Source organism: Lycium barbarum, chromosome 8 (assembly GCF_019175385.1).
Source record: "Lycium barbarum isolate Lr01 chromosome 8, ASM1917538v2, whole genome shotgun sequence".
Taxonomy (NCBI): Eukaryota; Viridiplantae; Streptophyta; class Magnoliopsida; order Solanales; family Solanaceae; genus Lycium; species Lycium barbarum.
In genome coordinates, this window is record NC_083344.1 from 42992071 (window position 1) to 42997856 (window position 5786).

The window sequence follows — 5786 nt, forward strand, 5'->3', positions numbered from 1 at the left end:
TTCGTTAAGTTCCTTTCGTACTTGAATGGGTTAGTAAGTGATGTAAATGGTTTAATGGTGGCATATTTTATCTTAATTGTAGACTTACAAGTTCAAAAAGTAGACGTTGGACAATTAGATACGCTTCAAGGTATGTTAAGGCTGTTCCTTTCAATTCCTTTGGCATGAACCTTATCATATGAACAAAAGAAAGAAGCGAGCGAGTTCCAAAGACTTTACTCTTAGAGAGTATAGGACTTATCATATCCTTGACTTCACATATTTCATATCTACAGCTTCCAGAGTATCCTTTTATGAGTCCATCATGCATTTATATATATGTATAGATATTTTCTCACATCGCGCCACGCTATAGTCGGCCGGGCAGGCACGTAAATGTGCACGCCACTGCAGTGGGCAGATTATGAGATTAACACGGACACGGGATGACATGATATATGGATCGAGCTGTACAGTCCACAACATTAACATTATGGATCGGGCTATACGTTCCTTAGCACTAACAATTATATTATATATATGTAAATGATTTTAAAGAGAGTATGCATATCATACGCCGCAGAGACACTTTCTGATATTGAGATTAGCTTCCATGTTTCAGATATCTTTCATGATTTTTATGTATTTATTATTCTTATGCCTTACATACTAGGTACATTATCCGTACTGACTCCCTTATTGCTCGGGGGGCTGCGTTCGTGCCCACAGGATAAGGTAGACATACAAGCGGTTCAGTTCAGTAGGACTTCCACTCAGCGGTAGTCAGTGCGCTCCACTTGGTCTGGAGTTACAGTTCATTTTTGGTATGCTATTTTTGACATGTATATATATGGGTATGACGGGGCCCTGTCCCATCCTTTCTACGGCTTTGTTCTTCTTTAGATATCTGTAGACAGTTGTATGTAGTTGGCACGTGATGTAGCCTTGTCGGCTCCTATTCTTTTGTGTACAACATATGTAGCGGCCTAGTCGGCTTGCATTGTTCTTTTCAATATTTATATACACAGGTGATTGTGAGTTCTTGATGCATAGTTCATGGTGTTATTCTTGTAAAAGTCAGTATAGTTCAGTTATAAGTCACATACGGGCCATACTATTTCCAGTGAGATCCAAATACAAGTATGGGGGTGTCCGGTCAGTAGAGGTCAGACACTCGTTATGGCTCACCAGCGTGGGTCGTGATTAAAGTAGTATCGAAGTAGTTCCGTCCTAGGGTTGTCTACAGACCGTGTCTAGTAGAGTCTTGTTTATGGGTGTGTTGTGCACCACACTTATAGACAAGAGGCTGCCAGACATTTAGGATGTCGTCATTATTTCTCTCTTAGATCGTGCGATAGATCCGTGTGTTAAGAGTTTGCCTTCTAACGATTTGTTCTGATTTCAGCGATGCCTCCAAAGAAAGCTACAGCTACCCAAAAGGGCAAGAGAGTGGCTGGTGAGGCTACTAGCCATATTTAGTGGGCTACCAGTGCTGGGGCGAGTTTCAGAGTGATACCCCACCTGTACCAGAGGAGCTTAGAGGGGAGCCAACCCAAGCTCCAGCACCTGCCCCAATCCCTCTAGTCCTTCAGCCAAGTGCACCGGGCCAGGATATGTGGGATGCTATACAGTTATTGACTAGATTGTAGCCGCTCAGGCTCAGCGTCAGGGAGTTGGTGTTGATCAGGCAGACCGAGCTAGTAGTGGGAGGGTTAAGAATTTTCTTGGTTTAGATCCCCTAGAATTCTCTATTTTGAGGAAGAATTTGGACCCCCAAGACTTTATTTGTCATGACCCAACCCCGTAGGCCGTGACTAGTGCCCGAGTTGGACACTCATATCCCCTATTAACTATAATCTTTTATAACCAACATATTATGAACTTATTTGTATAAAAAGGCAGGACGTTATTTTAAAGCTGTCACAATTCTGTATGTCATAGGCACCTGTCTCCTGAGGAGTTATGATCTTCAACAACAACATATATATATCTACGCAAGCCGACAAGGCTGCCACTAGACGCAACATCCCAAACATATATATATGCAAGCCGACAAGGCTGCCCTTACGAATGGGTACGCCCCAAACATAAGTCGTAGTCATACAACGCAACAACAACTATATACAGACCCACACAAATGTCCACAGACCTATAAGAGTGATGACAGTATCATATGACGGGACAGGGCCCCGCCGTACCCCGAACAAACACATATATATATACAACAAAAGGGAGTTATACCACAAGCTAGGCTCTGGGACAAAGGAGCACTCCAAAGTAGCTGAATAGGTATCCTAGGCTGGCGGATCTCCGAAACGAGCGTCTGCACCTGCGGGCATGAACGCAGCCCCCCGAAGAAAGGGGGTAAGTACGAAATATGTACTGAGCATGTAAAGCATGAAATATAGTAATAGACTCATACTGAGACAAGGTGTGTAGGACCCAATGCAACAAACATAATTTCATAAAACTTACCTTTGAACATATTTCATCGGTATCGTTCTCATATCAATATCAATATAGAGTTTTGTAATCAAAGTTGAATAATCATTCTGTATATAACATATATAACGTGTCCCGGCCCTTTAGTGAGGGACTTGGTAATTACAATCATAGCATCATAAACATATACATATACGTGTCCCGGCCCATTAGTGAGGGACTCGGTGAATAATGAACATATGCCCTCCTGGCCGCCATTCCCATATCATCATGTCATCATATCATCATATCATCATATATATATAATGTGTCCCGGCCCTCTAGTGAGGGACTCGGTGAATAATGTAATAAATATGCGCACGAAAACGTGTCCTGGCCCGGGACTAAGTGAAGGATGTAACGGTAAGCACGAGCAGAGTAATAAGCAACCACATACATACAAATCTTCTTTTGAGACTCAATAGATAAGTAAACTAATCAGCTCTCATGTATCAGGATAATGATCATATTAAGTTCTTTCTAAATTCACTACAAACTATAACAAGGAACATTTCAGATTTCATGTACATGTATCAATTTAACATGGTGTAGCTTTTGAAAGCCAAGTATGCTTCTAATTATGCAATTCTTTAAGAGTAGGAACTTCTATACATCATTTATTAGTCAATCATATAGTAGGCTCGTGACAATAACATTAAGGAATGAATAGAATCATAAGTTATGCTTGGAACTAGAGAGTAGAATTTACCCCAAGGTTCATATCATTTCTTACTTACGTCTAGGACATGCCAAGAAAAAAAAGGAATAGGCTTTACATACCTTTAGCGTTTAGTCGTATTATAACTTGTACTTGCTGCCCAATGGTACTTATCCTATATCAAGATATCAAGATCTACGATTAGTCTACGAGGGAATTCAATATGTATTTTAACGTTAACAATCCCTTTCTAAAATTTAGACGACGTTTCGTTCGTATTCAAACCAACTAGTACTACAAACTAATATTGCTAATCATACTTTCAAGTATCAATCCAAACTTGGTTAAACATGACTTAAGGGAACTTTGGACAGTCCGTACATCATTCAAAACAGTCCCCTATTCACGGCCAAACAGCTCGCACAACATTACCATTTTCAATTCGCAGTTTTCCAACTTCAACTACAACGACAACAACACGTTTACAACATTACTTATACGATTATTGGAACTGTTTTAGCATCATATTTATTCTTACAACAGCCCACAAACCATTTCAATTTCAACTTGAATCATTAAGCTTCACTTTCACTATACGTTCATAACAACAATCAACATTCAAAACGCACTAATCCACTCCTATCATTAAAACAGTCCACGGTTTGGGACTGTTTTCCTACTTCAACATAATTCATTTCTTTTACACCCTAATTCATCTTTCCATAATGCAAACAATACACCACAATGTCCATAACAACAACAATTAAAACATGACACAAAACAGTCCATAACTTCTCCTAAAGCAGTCCCCTACACGGCTTCAACACAACTACAACAACTTCATGATTTTCATCCATTTATCCATACTACAACCCATTCAATTCATTCCCAATACATGTACAAGAAGATTAAGCATCATTTCACCTAGGTCTATAGCACACGACCTACTTCCACTTCAAGAAAAACAGTCCAATACCAACATGCACAATCATAACCATTCAATTCACCATAAAACACATGAGAAGGGATCAATTCTTACCTTGTAACTAAACCCTTCAATCGGCTAGCCCTTCAATTTCACTTCTTGAATTTTAACACTTGTTCTTGCTATTCCAATGAATGCTACACGTTAATACACAGCTTCAAGGGAGTTGAATTGCTTAAGAAACTGATTTTTGGATCAATTTGGAGAAGAGCCTCTCTCTCTATCTCTTAATTTTTTTTGCTTTGTAAATATGGAAATGAGCTAGTTAGTGATGGATGAATCAGAATTTGTGTTATATATATGCATTACATGATTTGGACATGTGTCCCACTCAAATTTTGGGTCAATGATCATTGACCACTTCCATCCTCTTACACGGCCACTATGGCTTATTTTATGGACTGATTTGGTTTTTTAATCCCACATAATAATCTAATCATGGTTAATTTAATCCCAATTTTCCATTAATGCTTCTATACCAAACGAAATTTACAGGTAACTTGTGACTTGAAACGAAACCGGAAGTTAAAGTCTCTACTTCGTATCTTAAAATAGTCTTGTCTTTAACTTGTCGCGTTTAGTTTAACCGTCCCAATGTATGAAAATATGGGATATAACATCCTCCCCCCCTTTAGAACATCCGTCCTCGAATGTTAATTTTTATCTCGTCGGGTTCTATAAGAGTCTTGGGAAGGGTTTTCCTTATCGCTAACATATAGATTGAGCAGACAATTAACCCAATCAAGCAAGGAGGTTTAGATTACCTGTAGGCGTGGAAAAAAAGTGAGGATATTTCTTTTTCATCTCCTCTTCAGCCTCCCAAGTCATCTCCTCCCTATTATTGTTCCGCCACAACACTTTAACCGACGCCACATCTTTTGTTCGCAACCTTCTGATTTGTCGATCAAGTATGGCTATAGGCTGCTCTTCGTATGATAGCTCCTCTGTTACCTGGATATCATCTGCAGGAAACACCCTGGAAGGATCACCTATATACTTCCGAAGCATTGACACATGGAAGACTGGATGTACTGCTTCTAAATCCGCTGGTAGATCTAACCCGTAGGCAACTTGGCCTACTTTACGAATAACCTGATAAGGTCCAATGTATCTCGGGCTCAACTTCCCTTTCTTGCCGAATCTCATAATACCCTTCATGGGTGACACCTTCAAGAACACCCAATCGCCAACCTGAAATTCCAAGTGTCGACGTCGATTATCTGCATATGACTTCTGCCGACTCTGGGCTGCCAGTAACCTTTCCTGAATAAGCTTCACCTTATCGACAGCCTGCTGAACCATATCTGGGCCTATTAGCTTAGTCTCACCAACGTCAAACCAGCCTATAGGGGATCTACACTTCCTGCCATATAGAGCTTCGTACGGTGCCATCTGAATGCTAGAATGGTAGCTGTTATTATAAGAAAACTCGATCAGCGGCAAGTGATCATCCCAGCTGCCCCTAAAATCAATGACACAGGCCCGTAACATATCTTGTAGCGTCTGAATGGTACGCTCGGCCTGTCCGTCAGTCTGAGGGTGAAATGCTGTGCTGAGACTCACCTGTGTCCCCAATCCCTCCTGGAAGGATCTCCAGAAATTAGCTGTACACTGGGCCCCTCTATCCGAGATAATAGCTGTGGGAACCCCATGAAGTCTCACTATCTCCTTAAGATACAATCT